The sequence below is a fragment of the Balaenoptera physalus genome (assembly GCF_965194825.1).
Source record: "Balaenoptera physalus genome assembly, chromosome: 14".
Classification (NCBI taxonomy): domain Eukaryota; kingdom Metazoa; phylum Chordata; class Mammalia; order Artiodactyla; family Balaenopteridae; genus Balaenoptera; species Balaenoptera physalus.
Genome location: NC_138893.1, coordinates 2,482,586 through 2,507,650, shown reverse-complemented (window position 1 = coordinate 2,507,650; position 25,065 = coordinate 2,482,586). Strand labels below are relative to the sequence as shown.

The window sequence follows — 25,065 nt, the reverse complement described above, 5'->3', positions numbered from 1 at the left end:
CAATACCTTAATAACATTCAGTCTTTAAATTCATTAACACTGTGTAGCTCCTAAATTATTTATGTCTTCCTTAACTTCATTCAGCTGTCTTTGATAGTTTTCATTGTACAGGTGTTAAACATATTGTTAAAATTATCTCCAAGCACTTTGTATTTTTTGATGATGTAATTTTTCATTGCCAGTATCTAGAAACAGACTTGATTTTGGTGTACTGCTCTTGCATCATGGGATGCTGTTATATTCGCTTACTAGTTAGCTAATGGGTTTGTTTTTTTGTTTGTTTTTGGGGGTTTTTTTTGTAGTGTCCTTAGTAATTTCTATGTACATCATAATGATATCCAAAAAAAAGTTTTATGTCTTTATTCCCTATATATATGTGTGTTTCTTTTTCTTTATTGCACAGGCTACAACACAACGGAAATACCTTAAGAGTGAGTAGACATTCTTACTTTATTCCCAGTCTTAGAGCAGGAAACTAATCTTTCTCAGCAAATATGATGTCAGCTGACTGTTTCTGTTACCCTCGTATTTACATTTAGCTGAGAGCTTTTAGAATTAATGGATGATGCATTTTGTAAAATGTTTTAATATATCTATTGTGATGATCATATGCTTTTCTCCATTACATGGAGAATTACATTGAGTTTAGAATGTTAAAGCAGCCTTGCAATCCAGGGATAATAAATACCACTTGATCATTATGTGTTATCTGTTTTTTGTATTACCTGATTTGGTTTTTATATGGTTAAGGATTTTTTGAATCCAGTTTTATGAGGGATATTGTTCTCTGGGTTTGTTTTCTTGCAGTGTTTTTGTTTGGATATGGTATCAGGCTAATGCTGGACTCAGAGTGCATTGGAAAGTGTTGCATACTCTATTTTCTAAAAGAATTTGTGTATGATTATTATTATTTCTTCCTTAAAAATTCAATAGAATTCTACTCTGAAACCATCTGAGCCTAGAGTTTTTTTAGGAGAGCTCTTAAGAAATAAATTCAACTTCTTTAATAAGTTTGGAAGTATACAGTTGTCTGTTTCTCTGAGTTGTAATTTATGCCCTTCAAAGAGTTTATTCAATTCATTTAAGTAAGTTCTCAAACTTACTGGAATAAAATGTTCATTATATTTCCTTATTATTCTTTTAATGACAGATCAATAATGACATTTCTTTTTTCATTCTTGATATTGATAATTTGTGTATTCTCTTTTCCTTGATCCATCTACTAGAAGTTAATCAGTTTTACTGACCTTTTCAAAAAATCAGCTTTGAATTTTGTTGACCTCTATTGCTTTATTTACTTGCATTATTATTTACTTGCTTTAACTTGCTCTTTTTTTAGCTTCTTATATGGAAGCTTAGACAATTATGTACTCTTCCACATTAGCATCTTTTAGGCTTCTATTAATAATTTCTCTGTAAATTGTGCTTTAAAGCTATAACCCACAAATTTTGAAATGTAGTTGTTGTCCCAAATATTTTCCAATTTTCCTTGTGATTTCTTCTTTGACCTAAGGACAGTTTAGAAGTATGTTCATTATTTTTAAGTATTTGAGGAATTTCTAAATTCATTCATTAATTTTTTTGCTTACTTCTATTATAATCATAGAATATATTCTATATGACTTCAATTCCATCAAATTTATTATTAATCTACTTGTTTTATGACCTTGTGTGGTAGAAAGAAAATGATCGCCCCCAAGGCGTACACATCATAATCTCCAGAACATGTGACTTCCCAGAACCTCACATGACAAAAGGGATTTGCAGAGGTGATTTGCAGAGGTGATTAAGAGTCTTGAGATTGGAAGATTTTAGATTATCTCTGTGAAGTTATAAATACATAGGGACTTTTGGTATTTCCTACTCCTCTCCATGAAGAATTATATTATTTTGCATTGTCACCAGCAATATATGCATGTGATTGTCTCTATCCCTGCAGCCTTGCCAACAGATTATGTTGTCAAAGTTTTGGATTTTTGCCAGTGTAGGTAAGTCAAAATTTATACCTAAATAGAGTTTTAACTTACATTTAACTTATTAAGATCAACTTAACATAGGAAAATAGGCTTAAGATTTATTTTCATTTATTATTTAGGTTAACTTAATATCTCTACCATGCTTTCAATGTTTTTTATATATCTAGTAGTTCTGGGATATTAACCATTTGCTTGTGATAAAAATTATAAACATTGTTTTTGTCTCTACTTGTGGTATTTTTTGCCAAACAAATGTTTAAATTACTTTTGACCCAGTGCTCTGACTGCACATCCTAAGGTCATATCCTTAAAGGAAAAGAGAAGTCAAACAATTTTAGACCATACTTAGAGTTTTATTATTGGTAAACATATTGGAATTTTATTTTCTAATCATTTTATGCGTGTCGTAGAATAAAGTAAATGTGCTAATTAGAAACCAAGGATTTCAGAATAAAACAAATAATATGAATTTACAAGTCAAAAGAATAAAAGCACTATAATGTTAAATTTGAATTAGAAATGAAAAATAATTTATAAAGTATATTTATATTTACATATACCTGATTTATCCACTGAAATACTCTGAGAGCAGTAACACCTCAGTAAAAATGAATACTCCTGATCAGTTCCCACTGAAAGAAATCAGAGATCTTTGAGGAAATTGTTGACTTCAGATCTGCAGCATAGAAAATACAAGGTAATGCTGTAATACCTTATTATATCACAAAGCAAAAATTTAATCAAAACTGGAGTTTTGTCGAAAGGACACAGAAGCATTTTTAAGGGACTTAACACTAGTCAATTTTGGAACTTGAGTATGGAGGTTTGAGTATCAAAAGGGATAATTGGAAGTGTTTGCCTATAAAAGATTTGGGTATCAAAATGCATAATACATTGAGAAACACTGAATAAATTAACACTTAGGATTCTCAAAATGACAGATTTTGAGAGAGAAAGTCAAGGTGACTAATACATGGAATGTCCTTATAATTTTGTGTTTAATATGTTAAATTATATAAAATGGGAGCACAGCAATAGTTCTGTTAAGTGACATAACCATGACTGTCCTGGATAAACTGGAATGTATAGTCATCTTACTATTACACCAACTCCTTACCTTGACAGGTGGTTATTAAAGGGAAGGTGGTAAGCAATTTTTAGGAGGAAAAATACTTTTTTCACGAAAGAGCATCAGTTAATGAACATAGAAAGAATAATAGTATTAGAAAAATCATAGTTCTGACCTCCGTATGAAATCAGTAATTCAGGCAAAGTTCTTTTATAAAGGCTAAAACTATTAGATAAAATGTTGCTGGAATAGAAGATAAATGCATATTACCAAAGGAAAGCATAACCCTATAAAGGAGAGGTCGGGTGGTGATCAAATCAACTGGGTGAGCAAACTTAGCATCACTAATATTGGGACAACTTGGCATTGTGTGCCTCTTGATATGATGCAGAACAAAGCACGCAGCATCACCTGTGAAATTCTGTTTTCCAAAATGTTCACTGTGAATCTAGACCAACCTTCCAGTTTTCTAGAAATAGAGGAGAGAAAGAAAAGGTGAGAACATCAAAAGAAAACAATCAATCACATACATTCAAAATTTAGTATAATCTATGAGAAAACAGACTTGGCCTTTTGAGAGTCAATGTAATTAAATATATCAATAAATTAAAAGCTAGGGTAATTTAGGTTTTAAAATACTAGAGACAAAGCAGGCAAATATGAGTATTACCTATTGCTCAATCATGATGGTGGATATTCATTTTTGTTCAGGTTTTCTGCATGTTTGAAATTATTCATAATAAAAAAATGGAAAAAAATTCCATTTTTGATATACTGCCTTGAATGGAAACTGATCAGGTAAGTTAAATGACTAAAAATTCCATTTTTGATATACTGCCTTGAATGGAAACTGATCAGGTAAGTCAAATGGCTAAAAAAAATAGTATATAAACTTTAAATATTGAATTTTCTTCTCTTTATGAGCATCTAATTAGTTAATAGGACATACCATTTTTAGTTACTTGGTTCATTAGTTTACCCTTATAGTTGTAGAAGATACTGGTCTTATCTGAAAGAAATACGATATTCATTATATCAACAGGAATGTTGCTTGATTCATTTTGCAGAGATGATGGCAGGGTTGTAATTTGGGCAACATAAAAGGGAATAGGAAGCCAGGTAAGTAAATTCTCAAGTCTTTTATGTAATTGTATTATGTTTGTATTGTGTATGTCACCCACAGTTCAAGCCAGCTGGTGTGTTGAACTCAGAGCAAAATAATAATAAGATAACATTAGGCATCCACTCTGTCTGCCTTTGCAAATCAATATTTTGTCTCCTTAATTAAGCATGGCTTACAACTGTTAAGTAAAGAATGTCTACAATATCCACCCCCTTTCATCCTCAGAGTTAAACAGGGTGACTTTTAATGGCCATCATCAAAAAATCTACAAACAATAAATGCTGGAGAGGGTGTGGAGAAAAGGGAACCCTCTTGCACTGTTGGTGGGAATGTAAATTGATACAGCCACTATGGAGAACAGTATGGAGGTTCCTTAAAGAACTAAAAATAGAACTACCATACGACCCAGCCATCCCACTACTGGGCATATACCCTGAGAAAACCATAATTCAAAAAGAGTCATGTACCACAATGTTCATTGCAGCTCTATTTACAATAGCCAGGACCTGGAAGCAACCTAAGTGTCCATCTACAGAGGAATGGATAAAGATGTGGCACATATATACAATGGAATATTACTCAGCCATAAAAAAGAATGAAATAATTCCATTTGCAGTAACATGGATGAACCTAGAGATAGATTGTCATACAGAGTGAAGTAAGCCAGAAAGAGAAAAACAAATATCGTATATTAACGCAAATATGTGGAATCTAAAAACAACTGGTATAGACAATCTTACTTACAAAGCAGACATAGAGACACAGACATAGAGAACAAACATATGGATACCAAGAGGGGAAGCGGGGGGTGGGATGAATTGGGAGATTTGGATTGACATATACACTATTGATACTATGCATAAAATAGATAACTAATGAGAACCTACTGTATAGCACAGGGAACTCTACTCAGTGCTCTGTGGTGACCTAAATGAGAAGGAAATACAAAAAAGAGGGGATATATGTATACGTATAGCTGATTCACTTTGCTGTACAGTAGAAACTAATACAACATTGTAAAGCAACTGTACTCCAATAAAAAAAAAAATTGGCAGCAGGCCAGAATTGACTTGCAAGCTATTGTTTGCCAACCCCTATTATAGATGATCAAATCAGTCAAGTAGAATATGGCACCTGATGTAGACTTTGGCTCCTGAAAAAGCAGAAGTGAGGAAGTTAAATTATGTTAAGATAGAAATTACTTCTGATTTCCAGTTTTGTCTACTTTATAAATTAATTCTTATTTGCTATTAGTATGAAGGTGCCAAATATCAAAACATAGAAGGCTGTAGTATAGGACAAAGGAGTCAACTAAACACACAGAAACGCTTTGTACATTTTTCATTCTTTTTGTCCCACGTAACCATGCAAAGTTAACATTTTCTTCAAAAGAGGAATACATTTTTGAGTGTTTTGCTCATACCTTGCTGGACAAAGGTTAAACACTGAGCACAGAAATTGCTTGTGTGTTAGGGCCATATGTAGAAACATAGCAAAAAAAAATATGAAACGCATAGTGTACTCTTTCCTAATGTGCAGCATTGAGAAAATCTTCACAATGAACCAAAATGTTTGAAGTCCAGCAGTGGTCTTCCTGCCTAACGACTGCAAGCTGACACATACATTTCGTGAAGATTGATGAGTACTCGTGGAATACCCAGCTCAAGGCCTGGCAAACAGTTCTTTTTTCAACGACTAGTTTTTGACGGCCTACCCTGTCTGAAACTCTGCCTCAGTATTACGTGTCTATAAGAGACTGTACACTGGTTCAGAGTATGGATTCTGGAGTCAGGCTGCCTGGGTGTGAATCCCAGGTGTGTGCCATTGGGCCAACAGTCTAATATACAGTTCAATATAACAGTTAAGATACAGTTTTCTGTATCTTAACTTCCTCACCTATAAGTAAGGATAAAAATACTGATCTCTTCAGATTATCTTGAGGAATAAATGAGTAAATGTGTATAAAACACTTAGCAACAGTGGCATATAGTTAAGAAAATATGGGTTTGAATGAATTTATATCAGTTTGCAGCCTGTATTCTGAAGCTCAAAGTTCTTTCTTGACCTGTTAAGTAAAAAGAATGAGGGAACCATGTGATTAATACCTGTACATTTTCTATTCTATCCAAAACAGACTTTTAAAATTTGTCATAGATAGTACTGCTGCTCACAGAAGGACTGTACTTTTCTTCTCAGTTGAAGTTATCCATAGACATGACTTTTTTGGTCAATAATATGTGAGCAGAAATGAAAAGTTTGAGGGTGTGTCTCTCCAATATCTTTAGTAATATTCATGGTGCTGAGTATTCATCAAATTCTAGGAAAATCACAACGGACACTAACCCTTGATGTTGTAACAGAAATGTGATTTTTCTATAAGCATTAATTATGTTAGGGAACCATTTATTTATGTAATATATAAGATTTCTAAGAGACTGAAACTATGTGATTCTCCCATTTGGTGGTCACTGAGATATAAAGAGGGAATTCAAAATTCCCGATCTCCAGTTACCAGCTTTCACCCTCCTTCATTAAATATAGAGGTCCAAAGGTTGCTTCATGGGTCCCATATCTTGGCTTCCTTTGCCATCTCTCTTTAATATTGCACTGACTCACAGCTAGGCTTTTTGCAAAAAATAACTAAATCTTCAGTTGGAGAAGCAAGATGTAGATTTTAATTTTTTAAAACAAAAATCAGAACCACAAAAACGTGCGTATAGATTTTTTTCTGCCTCCTATAACCATAACATGATTTATAGGTTCCATGGATATTTAGAAGAGTTAATATTCTGGGTAGACCTGAAATAGACTGTGCCCTGTGCTATGCATGTTATTTATCTATTTCTACACATTCAACAACCCTACTCTGAGAGCATTTTTTTTTTTAAACAGATATGGACACTGAGACCCTTAGAAATGGCATTCATCGAGCCCCTAATGTATGCTAAGTATGGTTACAGCTGTTTCACATGTTCTTTCATTTAATGCTACAAACCTTTCAATGGCAGTGTTACCATACTTTCTGGTGAGGAAACTGAAGCTCAGAGAAAGTTATTTGCCCAAAATCTAGAGACTTGAATTTGACCCACTCTGGCTGGTCCATATATATGTTCCTTTTTGCACTGTATCGTCCATCATTTTAGAATGGATTTTTATTTAAATCATTTTCTTATATTTCTTCCCATTCCTCATCAGAAAGAACCTTTGGGGTAACTTATTATTCAGCAGTAGATAGCTAATACAAATGTTAAGCAAGTGAAATGCCGGAGAACTAGAACCTTTTCATTTCTGCTTTCCACAATTGATTTTTAAAATATTGGTTGAGGTTTTACATGTCAGGCATGAGATATTGTCCCTGTCCTCAAACAGCTTCTCATCTAATGGGGGAGGGATGGGAGGAAAAAATTTTAAATTGGACTTTTCAAAATTAAGCCAAAAGTACATAGATGAATGGAAATAACAAAGAACTTGCAGAGATCAATGAAATTAAAAATAGAAAACAAATCAACAAGTATAGTTGTTGATTAACCTCTAGATAGAATGATTAGGAAAGAGATAAAGAATGAGAACACAAATTATCAATATCAGTAATAAAAGGGACATCAATACAGAGCCTAGAGATAATTTTTCAAAATAAACATTTTATGAACAATAGCATTAAAAATGCTTAGTCATAAATTTAACAATACATGTTTAAGACTTCTGCAATGAAAACTATACAACACTGCTGGAAAAAAAATTAAAGCAAACCTGGAGATCGGCCATGATGATGGAGTAGAAAGACCCTGAGCTCACCTCCTTTCATGAGCACACCAACATCACAACTATCTGCAAAACAACTATCTATGAAAAAGACAAAAACCTACCAGAAAAGATATTTTACTACTAAAGATGTAAAGAAGGAACAATGAGAGGGGTAAAGGGGCGAATTCATGATATAATCAAGTCCCATACCCCTGGGGGTGCAACCCACAAACTGGAGAATATCTATACTGCAGAGGTTCTCCAACAGGAGTGAGGACTCTGAGCCCCACATCCGGCGCCCCAGCCCAGGGGTCCGGCACTGGGAGGATGAGCTCCCAGAGCATTTGGCTTTGAAGGTCAGTGGGGCTTAATTTCAGGAGTCCCAAAGGACTTCGGGAAATAAACCTCAGTCTTAAAAGGCACACACAAAATCTCATAAGCACCAGGACCCAGGGCAAAAGCAGTAATTTGATAGGTGCCTGAGCCAGACCTACCTACTGGTCTTGGAGAGTCTCCCGCAGAGGTGGAGGGTGGCTACAGCTCACCATGGGGACATGGACACTGGCAGCAGCCACGTTTGGGAGCTCTTTCTACCCTGTGGAAGCCAGTGCTGGCAGATGCCATTGTAGGATCCTTCCTCTAGTTCATTAGTGCCAAGACCTGGCCCCACCTAATAGCTTGTAGGTGCCAGTGCCAAACAACTGAGTGGAGACACAGATGCACCCATCAGCAGACAGTCTGCCTGAAGACTTCCTGATCCCACAGCTGCCTCTAGACATGCCTACACACATGGCCCTGCCCACCAAAGGGCCAAGACCCAGCTTCACCCAACAGTGGTCAAGCAGCCAGTCTCTTCAGGAAGCCTGCACTGGCCTCTAGACCAGCCTCACACACCAAGGGGCAGACATCAGACACAAGAAAACCACAGTCCTGCAGCCTGCGGACCCAGGCTATCCACAGCAAGCCAGACCCTACCAGCTGAGCTGCAGGACAACACAAGCCTCCAGACACCCCAGACTCCATACCCAACTGTTTCAGGAACCAGCCCCCTGCCTACCAGCGATTGGACACCAGCTCTGGGATCCCTGGGCCCTGTAGCCAGATGCCAAGCCCCAGCTCTGCCTGCCAGTAGTCTGGCACTAACCCCAGGACCTGGCTTCATCCACCAGTTGCGGGGGGCAGGGGAAAGCAACAGCCCCAGAGTCTTCTGGACCCTGACTATGCCCACCAGCGAGCCAGCACGAGACCCGGGGCCACCTGGGGTTCTACAGTTGGCTGCCTCGTGACCAGCAGCCTATAACATCTGCCTGGCAACCAACCAGACCATGGGCCAACCAATCTTACCAGACAGCCCACATAGCCCACCACAACAGAAGGACCCATGCAGCCCTCTTATGGGGAATCCCTAGAGCATATAGCTTGGGTGACAAGAGAGGAGTGTACTGCCAGGATACACAATACTTCTCCTAGAGAAGGTCACTTCTGCAAGGTCAGGAAATGTAACTAACCTACCACATACCTAAAAATACAAGTAACAAGTTCAACAAAATGAGGCGACAGAGAGACATGTTCCAGACAAAGGAACAAGATAAGACCCGAGAAGAAGAACTAAGTGAAGTGGAGACAGGCTACCTACCAGAGAAAGAGTTCAGAGTAATGATTGTAAAGATGATGAAGGTGCTTGGGAGAAAAATGGATGCACAGAGTGAGAAGTTAGAAGTTTTTAACAAAGAGTTTAAAAATATAAAGAACAACCAAAGAGAGATGAAGGATACAATAACTGAAATGAAAAATACACTAGAAGGAATCAGCAGTAGACTAAATGATACAGAGGAAATGAATCAGTGAGCTGGAAGACAGAGTAGTGGAAATCCCTGCCACTGAACAGACAAAAGAAAAAAGAGTGAAAAGAAATGAGGACAGTTTAAGAAACCTCTGGGGCAACATCAAGCACAGTAATATTCATATAATAGGGGGTCCCAGAAGGAGAAGAGAGAGAGAAAGGGGCTGAGAACATATTTAAAACATAATAGCTGCAAAGTTCCCTAACCTGGGAAAGGAGATAGTCACCCAAGTCCAGAAAGCACACAGAGTCCCATACAGGCAAAGAGGAATACATCAAGATGCACTGTAATCAAAATGACAAAAGTTAAGGATAAAGAGAAAGTATTAAAATCAGCAAAGGAAAAGCATCAAATAACATACAAAGGAACTCCTATAAGGCTATTAGCTGATTTTTCAGCAGACACTCTGCAGGCCAGAAGGGAGTGGAACCATATATTTAAAGGGTGAAAGGGAAAAAACCTCAAACCAAGAACACTCTACCCAGCAAGGTTATCATTCAGAATTGAAGAAGAGATAAAGAGCTTTCCAGACAAACAAAAACTAAAGGAGTTCGTCACCACTAAAATAGTCTTGCAGGAAATGTTAAAGGGACTTCTTTAAGCTGAAAAGGGCACTAATTAGTAACAAAAAAACATGTAAGTAAAAATCTCACTGATAAAGGTAAATATATAGTAAAGGTAATCAATCAATCACTTATAAAGCTAGTATGAAGGTTACAAGACAAAAGAGGTAAAAATAACTATAACTAAAATAGTTAAATAAGGAATACACAAAATTAAAAACTTTAAAATGTCACATCGGGAATTCCCTGGCAGTCCAGTGGTTAGGACTCCATGCTTCCACTGCAGGGGGCATGGGTTTGATCCCTGGTTGGGGAACTAAGTTTTCACATGCCCCATGGCACAGCCAATAAGTAAATAAAATAAAATAAAATAAAGTAAAATAAAATAAGATATCAAAAACACACAACAGGAGGGGTAGTAATAAGCTGAGTTTTAGAATGCATTCAAACTTACCTTGCTATCAACTTAAATAGATTGTCATATATATATATAGGCTGTTATATATGAGTCTCATGGTAACCACAAGGCAAAAACCCATAGTAGATAACCAAAAGATAATGGGAAAGGAATCTAAGCATAACACTCTATAAGACATCAAACCAGAAGGGAAGAAATCAAGAAGAAGAGAGGAATAGAGAAGAACTACAAAATAGCCAGACAACAATTAACAAAATTTCAATAAGTACATGCCTATCCATAGTGACTTTAAATGTAAATGGACTAAATACTCCAATCAAAACACAAAGTGGCTGAATGGATAAAAAAACAAGACCCACATATATGCTGCTTACAAGAGACTCACTTCAGATGTAAGGACACACACAGACCGAATGTGAAGGAATGGAAAAAGATGTTTCATGAAATGGAAACCAAAAGGAAGCTGATGTAGCTATACTTCTATCAGACAAAATGGGCATTAAAACAAAGACTGTATAAAAGACATAGAGAGACATTACATAATGATAAAGGAGTCAATCCAGCAAGAAGATATATGACACTTGTAAGTATTTATGCACCCAACCTAGGAGCACCTAAATACATAAAGCAAATATTAATAGACCTAAAGGGGAAAACTGACAACAATACCATAATAGTAGTGGACCTTAACCCATATTTTTATTCAACATAGTACTGAAAGTGCTAGCAATTAGGCAGGAAAAAGAAATAAAAGGCATCCATATTGGAAAGGAAGAAGTAAAACTGTCACTATTTGAGGACAACATCATTTTATATATAGAAAACCCTAAAGACTCAAAAAAAAAAAAAACTGCTAGAACTAGTAAGTGAATTTAAACAAATTCAGTAAAGTTTCAAGGTACAAAAGCAATATACAAAAATAAGTTGCATTTTTAGAGACTAACAACAAACAATCAGAAAAAGAAATTAACAGTCCCCTTACAAAATACCTTTGATTGCATTAAAAGAATAAAATACCTGGGAAAGAACTTAACCAAGGAGGTGAAGGACCTATACACTCAAAAATATATTAATGAAAGAAATTTTAAAAGACACAAATAAATGGGAAGATATTCTATGTTCATGAACTGGAAGAATTAATATTGTTAAAATGTCCATACTAAATCAAAATTCCAGTGGCATTTTTCACAGAAATAGAACAATCAATCCTGAAATTTGTATGGAAACACAAAAGGTCCCAAATAGCCAAAGCCATTGTGAGAAAGAAGAACAAAGCTGGAGGCATCACACTTCCTAATTTCTAATTATACTACAAAGCTATACTAACCAAAACAGTATGGAATTGGCAAAAAGACAGACATATAGGTCAATGGAACAGAATAGAGAGCCCAGAAATAAACCCATGCCATATGGTCAACTAATGTATGCCAAAGGAAGCAAAAACATACATGGGGAAAGGACAGTTTTTCAACAAATAGTGTGGGGAAAACTGGACAACCACATGCAAAAGAATAAAGCTGGACTACCATCTTACACTATACCAAAAAATTGTCTCAAAATGGATGAAAGACTTGAATGTAACACCACAAACCATAAAACTCCTGGAAGAAAACATAAGCAGTAAGCTCTTGACTGACCTTGGTCTTAACTATATGTATATTTGGATCTGACCCCAGAAGCAATGGAAACAAAAGCAAAAATAAACAAATGGGCTACATCAAACCAAAAATCTTTCTATACAGTGAAGGGAATCATCAACAAAATCAAAATGCAACCTACTGAATGGTAGAAGATATTTGCAAATGATATGTCCGATAAAGGGTTACTAACCAAAATATATAAAGAACTCACACAACTGAATAACAAACAAACAAACAATCTGACTAAAAATGGGCAGAGGATCTAAATAAACATTTGTCCAAAGAAGACATACAGATGGCCGACAGGCATGTGAAAAGATGCTCAACATTACTAATCATCAGGGAGATGCAAATCATAACCACAATGAGATATCACCTCACACCTGTCAGAATGGCTGTTTATATTAAAAAAAAAAAAAAAAGAGAGATAACAAATGTTGGTGAGGATGTGGAAAAAAGGGAACCCATGTGGACTGTTGGTGGGAATTTAAATTGGTACAGGCACTATGGAAAACAGTATGGAGATTCCTCAAAAAATTCAAAATAGATCTACCATATGGACCCAGCAATTCCACTTCTGGCTGTTTATCCAAAGAAAATGAAAACACTAACTCAAAAAGATATATTCACCCCAAAGTTCACTGCAGCAGTATTTACAACAGCCAAGAACTGGAAACAACCCAAGTGTCCATTGATGGATGACTGGATAAGGAAGATATGTGTGTGTGTGTATACACACACACATACATACACACACACACATACACACACAATGGAATACTACTCAGCCATAAAAAAGAAAGACATCTTGCCATTTGAGAGAACATGGATGGACCTAGAGAATATTATATTTAGTGAAATAAATCAGAGAAAGACAAATACTGTATGATTTCACTTATATGTGGAATCTAAAAAGTGAAACAAACAAAATACATAAATAAAGAAAACAGATTGGTGGTTGCCAGAGGTGAGGGGGTGGTTGGGAGAAATGGGTGAAGGGGATCAAGAGGTACAAACTTCCAGTTATATTAAAATAATTAAGTCATGGGGATATAATGTACAGCATGCTGACTATAGTCAATAATATTTTATTGCAAAATTGAAAACTGTTAAGAAAGTAAATCTTAACAATTCTCATTACAAGAAAAAATTTGTTTCTGAAACTTTGTGTGATGACAGAGGGTAAATAGACTTATTTTGGTGATCATCTCACAGTGTATACAAATGTCAAATTGTTATGTTGTACACTTAAATCTAATATAATGTTCTTTCTCAGTTATACTTCAGTAAAAAAAAAAAATTTTTAATGTTCCTTGTAAAAATATGCAAGATATCATTTCCTTCAGAAACCTGTAATAGAAATATTTGGGGTGTGTGTGTGTGTGTGTGTGTGTGTGTGTGTGTGTGTGTATATATATATATATATATATATATATAAAGAATACCTACAATTAACTAATAAAAAGAAATGCAACACAATTTTTAAAAATTCGATGAAGGTATATCCACATGCAAAAGAATGAAATTGAACTTCTATCTTACACCACTCACAACAATTAACTAGAAATGGATTAAGTACTTAAATGTAAGGCCTAAAACCATAAAACTCCTAAGAAAACATAAGGGAAAACTCCTTGACATTCGTCTTGGCAATGAAATTTTGGATACAATACCAAAAGCACAAGTAATAAAATCAAAAATCAAGTGTGACTACATCAAAGTTCAAAGCTTCTATACAGCAAAAGAAACAATCAACAAAACGAAAAGGCAACCTATAGAATGGGAGAAAATATTTGCAAGTCATATATCTGATAAGAGGTTAATATCCAAAAATATAAGGAGTGCATACAAATCAAGAGCAAAAATCCGAAATAATCTCATTAAAAATCAGGCAAAGGACCTGAGTAGACATTTTTTCACAGAGAACATACAAAGGCCAACAAGTGCAAGAAAATGTACTCAACATCACTAATTATCAGGGAGATGTAATCAAACCCACAGTGAGATATCGCACCTGTTAAAATGGCTATTCTCAAAAAGACAATAGATAACAAGTGCTGAGGAAAATTTGGAGAAAAGGCAACTGTTTGCACTGTCGGTGGCAATGTAAATTGGTATAACCACTGTGGAAAACAGTATGGAGGTTCCTCAAAAAGATTAAAAATAGAATTACCATATGATCTTACTTCCTGGTGTATATTCGAAGGACAAGCTATCACTACCTCAAGGAGATACCTGCACTCCCATGCTCACTCACTGCAGCATTATTCACAATAGCCAAGAAGTGGCAATAACTTGTGTCCATCAAGGGATGAATGGCTGAAGAAAATGTTCCCTATATATATATGTGCATATATATATATATGTATACATACATACATGTAACATATACCTATATATAATAGAATACATGTGTATTTTATAGTATATACTTACCTATATGTTACCTATATATAATGTATATGAATATTATCCAGCCATAAAAAATAACAAAATCTTTTCATTTGCAACAACGTGGATGGAACTTGAGTGCATTATGCTAAGTGAAATAAGTCAGACAGAGAAAGGCAAATATACTATATGATCTCACTTACATGTGGGATCTAAAAGAGCTGAATGCACAGAAATAGAGAGTAGACTTTTGTTTCTAGGGGCTGGTGGGTGGGGGAAAGGGGGAGATGTGGGTCAAAGGGTACAGATTTGGAGTTAAAAGATGAATAAATTCTGGGGATCTAATGTACAGTACAGTGACTGCAGTTAACAGTACTATGTTGTATACTTGCAGGTTGCTAAGAAAGTAGATTTTAAATGGTCTCATCACCATAACAACAAAAGTTGGTAATTATGTGAGGTGATGGTGATGTGTTAACTAACTTTATTGTGGTAATCATTTTGCGATATATTTGTGTATGGAATCATGTTGTACCCTTTAAACTTACTTCCATGTTATATGTCAATTATATCTCAAAAAAGCTAGAAAAATTTTTAACTCAGTGAAGGACTCAGACACTTTAAAAAGGGAGATAAATGTATGGCTAATAAGGATATGATGAAGTATTCAACATCATTAGTCATCAGGAAACTTCAGATTGAAACTTCATTGAGATACCATTTCACACCCACTAAAATGGCTGAAAATTAAAATGACTGGCATAGCAAAAGTTAATAAAAATGTGGAGAAGCAGGAATTTTCATACATGACTGCTGAGAGCATAAAATAGTAAGTATCTTTGGGAAAAGATTAGGTAGTGTCTAAGAGAGTTAAACATACCCTTATCCTATGGCCTAGCAATTCCACTCCCAGCTGTAATCATCAAAGAGAAATGAAAATACATGTTCCAGTGCATCAGCAAAAACTGTATTAGTGAAACCTGCCTTTAGTATGTCTGAGATTGAAACATGTTTTAAAACACTGCATTTTCAAAATAAACTTTAACTTCAAATAAGTATAAATAATTTCCTATCCATTGGGAGATTATTTCTGAGTGAGTCATCAAAGTTTTAAAAGACGGAATTTTTCCAAATTTTTTGCAGCATTCATTCCATTCAACCAACATTATTTAATGTCTCCTATATATATCCTATTGTATCAGAGTTCAAGTGATAAAAAAAAATTACCAACTTTCACTGCACCCATAACATAGTTGGGCAGATGAACACAAATATCTCATCTAAGGTAGACAGTGATAAATGCTACAATGGAACTAGAACAAATTTGCTATAATAGCTGTGGAAACAGACATTAATTTGTCTGAGAATATAGATAAATTTTCTTAGACAATCTGGAATTTGAAAACTTCAACAGGCAGATATGGTGACAAAAATAAAAGACAATCACTCAAACCTTTCTCCAAAGTTGTCTTAATTTCTTAAAGCTTTGATCTAATTATGTTAGCAAATATTTAATGAATTCACTGACTAGATATTAAATCAGCAAATATTTACTAAGGACCTAGTATGTCAAATCTGACAACTGACATACTAGGTACTTAGTAAGTACTTATACATCATATTCTTTCCATTACCACTTCAACAACCCCTAGTCCAAGATACCGATGGTCTCCTACCTGGATTGGATGACTTCTTAAGTAACTTCCCCTTCTTTTCTTTTCCTCTGATACATTCTCTTCATAGCAGAATGATCTTTTAAAAACCTACTAGGAACATGTCATAAGGGCTTTAAATAAGATGATGCTTGCTCTTGGAATGTTCTTTCCCTGCTTTTATATGGCTGTATCCTTCTGACACTTCACATTTTACCTAACGTTTACGTCCTCAGTGCATCCTTCTCCTGACAACGCTATCAAATTTGGTCGTGCCAACTCAAAACGCATCTTTACTTTAGCACCATTTCCATTTTTAATTTGCACTTAAATATTGGTCGCTTTCTGTATTTTAGGTCTCCCCAGCAAGACTGTCGGCCACTCAAGGACAGGGATTTTGCTTTTTCAGCCATCCAATGCACACCTAGCATCTAGTTTGGAGCCTGTACACAGTAGACATTGAATAAATATTTGCATAATGCTGTATTGTGGACAAAATCAGACATGATCCCTGAATTCAACTAACAGCCTAGTGAGAGAGGCATGTATTAATCAAATAATCACAGAGGTAAATGGAAAATTATAAATTGATAAGTGCTTAAAATAGAGCACGTGACTTTATGAGAACTTATAGTAGAAGGATGAGACTTACCTAGAGGACTCAGGAAAGACTTTCCCAAGAGGAGTGCCACTGAGCTGAGATCTGAAAGGTGAGCAAGAGTTACCAGGAGAGGAGAGGTGAGCGGCTCGTTTCAGTCAATGAGCACGGTTTGTGAAAAAGCTTTGTTGTGAGATTGAATATGATGGATTGGAGCAACAGTCCTCAGCTGGGGGACATATGGCAAAGTCCGGAGGTATTTTGAGTTGTCATAACAGAGGAACATTGTGCTACTCGTATCTAGTGGGTAGAGGCCAGAGATGCTGCTATACATCCTGTAAAGACCATGACAACTCTCCACCATAAAGAATTATACAACCAAAATGTCAACAGTGCCAAAGCTGAGAAACCCTGGGTTAGAGAGTTGCTTCTCAAACATTTTCAATCCAGTAAGAAATATATTTCACCACATAATCCAGTAAACATATACGTAAAATAAAAAGCATTTACATAAAATAACATTTACCCTTTTACTTGTGATGTTCTTTATTTTCTGTTCTGTTCTATTTAATGTTTTTTAATGTTGGTCTCAATTCACTAAATTTGTTCCATGACACACTGTAAGTCTCAATCTGCAGGTAGAAAAATTCTGTGTTGAAGGACCTGATAGAAGGTCCAATTGGCTGGAACTCAGAAATCAAGGGGAAGATTGGGAACTAGTAGAAACGGTGAGGCAGGCAGCGCTAAGACTCTTCAGGGGCTCACAGGCCACATTAAAGATTTTTGTCTTTTTCTAAAATAACAGGAAGACACTGACAGCTTATGAGCAGAGGTATGACATAAATAGGTTTTTACTACAGTATACAGCAGCACTGTCCAAAAGAAATACAACGCATGCCACATGTCTACTACTACATTTTCTGGTATCCTCGTCTTTTTAAAAAAGGTAAAAAGAAATGGGTAAAATTAATTTTAATACTATGATTTATGTAACCCAATAGATCATTTCAACCTGCAATCATGATGTATATCACTTGATACTTGTTGTATCACAGAGTTTAACAGTTCCTTAGTTATTGGGTGCTAGTATTTATCAGTATGAAGGCATAAGTCTCCTCATCAGCTTTCCCAAGCTTCCTTGGCAAGCAATTTTTTCTTGTTTATATACATACATTTGTGTGTGTGTGTGTGTGTGTATGTATTCTGGACTGAAAAATCTATCCATGTTCCACCCATCAAATACAAAAAGGTATTACATTTCTTTTCTTGGTGACGCATTAAAATCATATGTGAACTTATATCATGCAGATTTCTTGATCACTCTGGGCTCTGCCTCTGGAGCTGTAGTTCATCTAGCAGTCATCCTACCTCAACAAGAAGGAGCATTAAAATGCCCTGAATGGGCTTCCCTGGTGGCGCAGTGGTTGAGAATCTGCCTGCTAATGCAGGGGACGCGGGTTCGAGTCCTGATCTGGGAAGATCCCACATGCCGCGGAGCCACTGGGCCCGTGAGCCACAACTACTGAGCCTGCGCGTCTGGAGCCTGTGCTCCGCAACAAGAGAGGCCACGATAGTGAGAGGCCCGCGCACCGCGATGAAGAGTGGCCCCCGCTTGCCGCAACTAGAGGAAGCCCTGGCACAGAAACGAAGACCCAACACAGCCAATAAATAAACAAATAAATAAATAAATAAATTTAAAAAAAAATGTCCTGAATGATCTTATGATCTTTCCTATTGTTAAATGTTACAGTATAAATTCTTACCAGAAACTTTTGAAATACAATAGGAAACAAAACATCTTTTAAAATTTTGTTTATTGCAGAAATTCTACGTTTCTTATATAGAATGCAGATACATTATAGATGTATATACACATATATATGTGTGTGTTTGTGTGTGTATATATATATATATATATATATGGGAGAGAAATAAAATGGGATGACACAATATAAATTGCTCTGAACCCTTCTTTTCCCACTTAACAACAGCTATCACCGTCTTGCTACATGAATAAGGCATTCTTGGGCTTCCCTGGTGGCGCACTGGTTGAGAGTCTGCCTGCCAATTCAGGGGACACGGGTTTGAGCCCTGGTCCGGGAAGATCCCACATGCCACAGAGCAACTAATAAGCCCGTGTGCCACAACTACTGAGCCTGCGCTCTAGAGCCTTCGAGCCACAGCTACTGAGCCCGCGTGCCTAGAGGCCATGCTCTGCAACAAGAGAAGCCACCGCAATGAGAAGCCGGCGCACCGCAACAAAGAGTAGCCCCAGCTCGCCGCAACTAGAGAAAGCCCGCGCACAGCAACGAAGACCCAAAGCAGCCAAAAATAAATAAATAAATAAATAATAAGGCATTCTTTGGCATCTGTAATGTACCTACCAAAGGGTTGAATAAATTCCTCATCCCTGGGATTTCAGATTGCTTACAGCTTTTTTGCTATTGTAAACAATGCTGCAATAAACATTTATGTTAGTGTTTCTGTACTTTTTTTTAGAGAGAGAATTCCCATGTTAAAGGTTATGCAAATGCTAAGGGCCTTAATACGGACAAACTGCTTTTAGAGAGGCTGTGCCAACTTCTGCTGTCCCAGCAGTTTGCAGTCCCAGCAGTTCCCAGCAGTTTGCAAGCCACACACCTGTCCAATCAAACTCTTTGCCTTTGCCAGTGTGACAGATGAGAAAATGTCATCTCATCCTCATATTAATCTGCATTTATTTTATTACTAGCAAGTCAGGATGAACTTTTTTCCCATGTATATGTTGGTAATTTGTATTTCCATTCCTTTATTGGTGCATCATTTATTCACGTCCTTCGTCCATTTTCTCTCAGAAAGAGCACCTTTTTCTCATCTATTCGTAAATGTTCTTAATTTATTAAGAATATTAACTCTGAATAACATGTATTTTAAATATCTACCAGTTGGTCATAAACTTGGATAAAGGGGTCTTTTGCAATATTGTGGTGTAACTTTCTATGTCTTCAATTCTATCAGTCTTTTTATGTAGGTTCTGAATTAATATCACATGAGCAAGTCATTCCTCATCATAATTTATATAAACATTCATCAATATTTTCTATTATATTACTTTTATGGTTTCATTTTTTAATATTTACATATTTAATCCATATAGGCTTAAGTTTGGTATAAACTAAGGATACAATTTGATTGTTTATCCAAATGGTTAGTCAGTTAGAACAAAGGTATGATGATTTGTTCACTGACCCGATTTTCCAAATTTATTATATAAAAAAAGTTCCACTCAATGAAGTAACAGAGGATTGGATAAAAGGGGAAGATACTTTAACAGAGAGCTAAAAATAGTAGAAAGATCTCTAATTATGATACATATGGCTAGTTTTTCCAAAATTTTGTGTTAGGCAATGTATATGCAATTGCCAAAGTCTAGATTAAATATGAAATTAAACCATAAAATAAATTTCCAAAGTTATTTCTTATCTCTGTTATAATTTCTAGTTCCATCAGCTTTCCTGAAACAACTTTTATGAAGCAGAGGAAATTGATTGGAAAGAAAATTTGCCAGTGTTAAGCTTGAGCAGGTAATTGAGTTTCTAACTTTAATGGTGTGTTATTAACTTCCTTGAAATATTAATCAAGAAAAGTCGAGCATCAAAATTCTTCTCTTGATAAAGAAGTTCTCATTGTTGCTATTAGTAACTACACAAACTTGAATTAATGGAAACATTTTTAACTTGTCATTATGGAAATTAAAAACAAACAGAGGAAGAGAAAATAATATGATAAGCCTGATATCCCTGCCATCCATCTTCACCAATTTTTTAAACTTAGGGCTCTTGTGTTTACTTTAAAGACAACCATCATCACCTTAAAATAATGTAAAACATATTCTTAACACCTTCAAATATTCATCATTCTTCACAGGTCCTCAGTTATTTTCTTCTCCCTTTTTAAATTTTCCCTGTTTGATTTGTGATTCAAATAAAGTGCACACATCACAGTTCTTTCATTTATATCTTGTCTCTTCATGGACTCTCCTTCAACATCCTGGGTTTTTAAATCTTTGCAGTATTTTTGTTGTTGTTGTTAAAGAAACAGGCTCTTTTGTCATATAGAATTCCCCCCGAATTTGAATTTTGTTGATTGCATCTCTTTGATGAGATATAGAAGAGAAAGATTCAGATTTAATTTTTTGTGTGTGGCATGATTATTTTATAAGGGGTTTTGTGTATTTCTGTGAGGATACATAATATCTATTACCTCATTTTTTTTTAAGGTTAATAGCCATTGATTATCATTACCAGTTTAATACTGGTAATATTCTAATTCTGCCATTTCTTCATTTATTAGCTGGAACACAGAAATAAAGAGAAATTTGGTTTCATGAAGTTACTGTAAGGTACAGGTCATCCTGGAAAGTCAGGGTAAATATCTGTATCTTAGTTTACTAGTTTTTAAAATAATGAGCTGTTCCCTAAACATACGTAAACCACAATTAATTCTGATTTTTAACTATTTGATATTTCAGATGTTTCCATTCCAATGATTGTCTCATCCTTGTCCAGTGGGAGCTAGTTCAGGTTAACGGTTGAGTCCTTTCAATAGGGCCTCTTTGGCAGGTTCCTTCCTATCTGGTACAAGGTGTGCCAATTTCCCTTGTACATTTCCCAAATCAGATCCAGCATTCAGTCATTTCCATGAAACTCTGGTTTCTTTAGGTGGAAAATGATACTTCAGGATTCCAGTGTGGGTGCTGATGGAACTTAACTAGGTGGACCCTTGTTTCTTGGCTTTTTCAGAGGACCAATCAAGGTAATCTAAGAAATACCTATTCTATTAGTCCTGGCTCAGCTCCATTTGATAACCTTTACCAGATATTAAAATACATATTTACAATAACTAAAATATATCAGCATAGAGTGGATGGCATAATGGGACATAACAGAAAGTCTGAAAATAGATCCATGTATTTTTAAGAATTTAACACAGCTAAATAGTTTTCAACGTTCATGCAACACATTTTTCTGTACTTTGTGCACTGACACCCCCTAAGGTACTCTGCATCAGCCAAATTTGGGTTTATATGCATATGCTAATCACTCTTTTGCTCTAGAGAATAGTCCTAGCTCATAGTGTAATAAGGAAGAACAAATCTGCCTCCATATTGGATCTGTTTCTATTACTTTAACCTTTGTATTCTGTTGCTTTTGCTACAAGAATGTTGCCTTTAGCCTGAAATGTACAGGATATCCCATTCTCAAGGCTCTGACCTTTAAAGATATAACACTTTTCCATTCATATACAGATAAAAAGTTGCAGAAGAGAGAACAGCATTCTTGTTGGAGGTTTACAGGAACATTGACCTACCTGACCTACATGGACAGCTGCAAGAACGAAGGATTACAACACCAAGAAGTTTGCAGCAACGAACAACACCCTCGCCTCTTTTAATATAAGAGAAGCTGGAATTCTAACTCCGCTAAGATGGTCCTTTGGGACACCAGACCACCATCTCCTTGGACTGCTGGCTTTCCAAGTAAAGTGTGTTCCTTGCCCCAGTAACTCGTCTCTTGATTTATTGGCCTGTTGTGCAGCCAGCAGTATGAGCTCAGACTCAGTAACAAGAGTATAGTTTTGGGAACATTTTCATCATATTTACCTGTGGAATTTTGGTGTTTGGAATTTTTTTTTTTTTAATTCCCCTTAGGTGAAAACAGAAACATGGAAGTGCTGATATTAGTGATAATATCGTTAAGATATAATTGTAAATGATCAGGTAAACCCAAAGTGTTGCATCCTTATTTTCTACTGCATGTTTATTGGGCTTAAGCTCATCAATTGTCTGTTTGGTTATGAAATTAATATAATAAATTAGAGGTAATATAAGGGTCCTTATAAGTAAAAGAGGAAGCAGGAGAATTAGTGTTCAAGTGATACAGCATGAAAAAGACTCAACTGGCCATTGCTGGCTTTGAAGATGGAAGGGGCCATGAGCCAAGGAATGTAAGTAGCCTCTCTAAAAGCTGGAAAAGGAAAGGGAAGGATTCTCCTCTTGGGCCTCCAAAGAGAAAACAGCGCTGCCCACACCTTGATTGTAATTCAGTGAGACTGCATCAGATTTCTGACCTCTAGAACTGTTATATAATAAATTTTTGTTGTTTTAAGCCAATAAGTTTGTTACATCAGCCATAGAATACTAGTACACCATGGAAGTCTTTTTTTTAAGAATCCCACAAATAATATATTGGGAAACACTGTATTAAATTATGCTTTGAATTTGGATTGAGTTTTTTATTTATTAACAGTGGGTCCCAAAATCTAGCCAAGAATCTAGGTTGACACAAGCAAAACTGTATTACAGTTTTATCCTTAAAATCTTCCTATTGCACAACTATTGCTAGAGGGCCTACTACATGAAAAGCACATTTTATCTCATATGTACACATGTGTGTGAGTGCACACACACATGCACACACACAAAACTAAGTTTTCATATGTTCCCAGTATTCTCTCCTGCACTCCACTCACAGAATTCTATGCTCTGAACTTATCTTCAAACTGCTTCTTGCTACCAAATTTACCTTTCTTGTGTTTAATTCATCCACGCACTCAAGAAATGTTTACTGAATACCTACAATGTCATAAAAATGTGCTTCTCATTCCAGAGGTTCAGATAGGTGCCCTATATATTCCCCCCTCCAGTCTGTATGCAATGAGATCATGAGATCAACTGCCTTAGATGCTGACACTAATGGAATTGCATTGTATTTCTTGGGTATGTTTTAGTGGGGAAAACATTTGCAAACCCCTCTACGGGCAATTGGGCAACTTTGTAGAGTTTCAGCGTAGTACTGACATGGTGAAAAGTTGATGGCTGCCATATTGAGAAAGGATTAAAGACAAGATTGAAAGCAGGAGACAAGTCAGAAGGCTGTAGGAGATATCCAGTGAGAGATGCCTAGGGTGGTGGTAGCAGTGATGAAGTGTGTGGATTCTAGAGAAACTTAGAAGTTAAAACTAACAGAAGTTGGTTGTGGGTGAGAGCAAGCAAAGAGCTGAGGATCACTATAGGCAATGGTATGGATAGTAGTGACAAATACAGATGTGGGGAATGTGGGGGAGGGGAAGGTATCTTTGTGGAGAAAGATGATGAAGTCAGATGTAGAAGAGGTTACCAGTTTAACTGGAATGGAGAGGTGATCACTAATCAACCCAACACTGATACCATAATGTGTGCCACTGTCTGAAAGAGCTTTTATCACTGGGATTCAGAAATAATTCTTTGGTCTTTGTCGTTTAACTCAAAGGAATTATAAATAACAAAATTTCAACCAGGATGGAGAGTTTAAGACTAACCTGAAGACAAGGTCAGAGCAGGTATAGAGGTCCTTTTGGAGACAGAAGCAATTTTTGGAGCTCTTCGTGTCATACTCTAGAGCCAGAGACCCACCCCATGTGCTTTGTTGGATGACCCTAGTATATGCTTATCCCCACATATGGGCCATAATGTATCCCTGGAAAAAGCAATGACCTGAATTGTGTTTAATGAGCCACATGATTCAGACAAATGCAAAGATTGTTTTCCCTGAGCTATTCTGATTGATCGCATTCTCAGTGCTTTAGTGACTGAAATCTCTCCTTTGATTTTGGTTGTACAGACACTGTCGAAAGGCATCAATGAAGCCTAACCTGGAACGTGTAAGAACGAGTGCTACCCGGGCAGCCCAGGAGAATTAAATACAATGGCAGTCTGGACAAAAGTAAAATTATAAATCTTTCTATCACCCTGATTTCTATTCTGAGATAGACTCATCTCAGATTGATCAATGAGGACTTCATATGTTGAAAAAGGATGATTTTTGAGCCTTAAATTTTGCAGATTCCTGGAAAGACCTAACACAGGGCTGCTGGGTTTTCCTAAACATAAACGCCCCCTGGGGAAACTGTGGAAGGAAAAGAACTATTGATCTGAGAAAATAACATAAAAACTAAGAGAAATCCCAGGAGAGTGAAGGCTGCTGCGAATTGGTTTGGGAGGAGCTGGGAATCCCCTTAGGACGAAGGC

General features: G+C 36.1%; 3 long non-coding RNA genes across 5 annotated transcripts in view; 2 read left to right on the top strand and 1 right to left on the bottom strand.

Moving 5' to 3' along the window:
• LOC309643144 overlaps positions 1 to 1,979 on the top strand; it is a 133,126-nt gene extending 131,147 nt beyond the window's left edge. Inside the window, exons 9-10 of the long non-coding RNA XR_014253568.1 lie at positions 404 to 1,769; positions 1,940 to 1,979. This is a non-coding gene — a long non-coding RNA (uncharacterized lncRNA). The remainder of the gene's footprint in view (positions 1 to 403; positions 1,770 to 1,939) is intronic.
• The window catches only part of LOC309643154, a 353,652-nt gene that overhangs the window by 191,149 nt on the left and 137,438 nt on the right, over positions 1 to 25,065 (bottom strand). The gene's annotated exons all lie outside the window — the stretch shown is intronic.
• LOC309643145 lies at positions 2,539 to 23,282 on the top strand. 3 transcript variants are annotated; one of them, XR_014253571.1, is made up of 6 exons: positions 2,539 to 2,673; positions 4,113 to 4,164; positions 7,061 to 7,116; positions 20,499 to 20,581; positions 21,719 to 21,812; positions 22,306 to 23,282. It is a non-coding gene; the product is annotated as an uncharacterized lncRNA (long non-coding RNA). The 3 variants fall into 3 exon arrangements; XR_014253569.1 differs by lacking the exon at positions 7,061 to 7,116; XR_014253570.1 differs by lacking the exon at positions 20,499 to 20,581.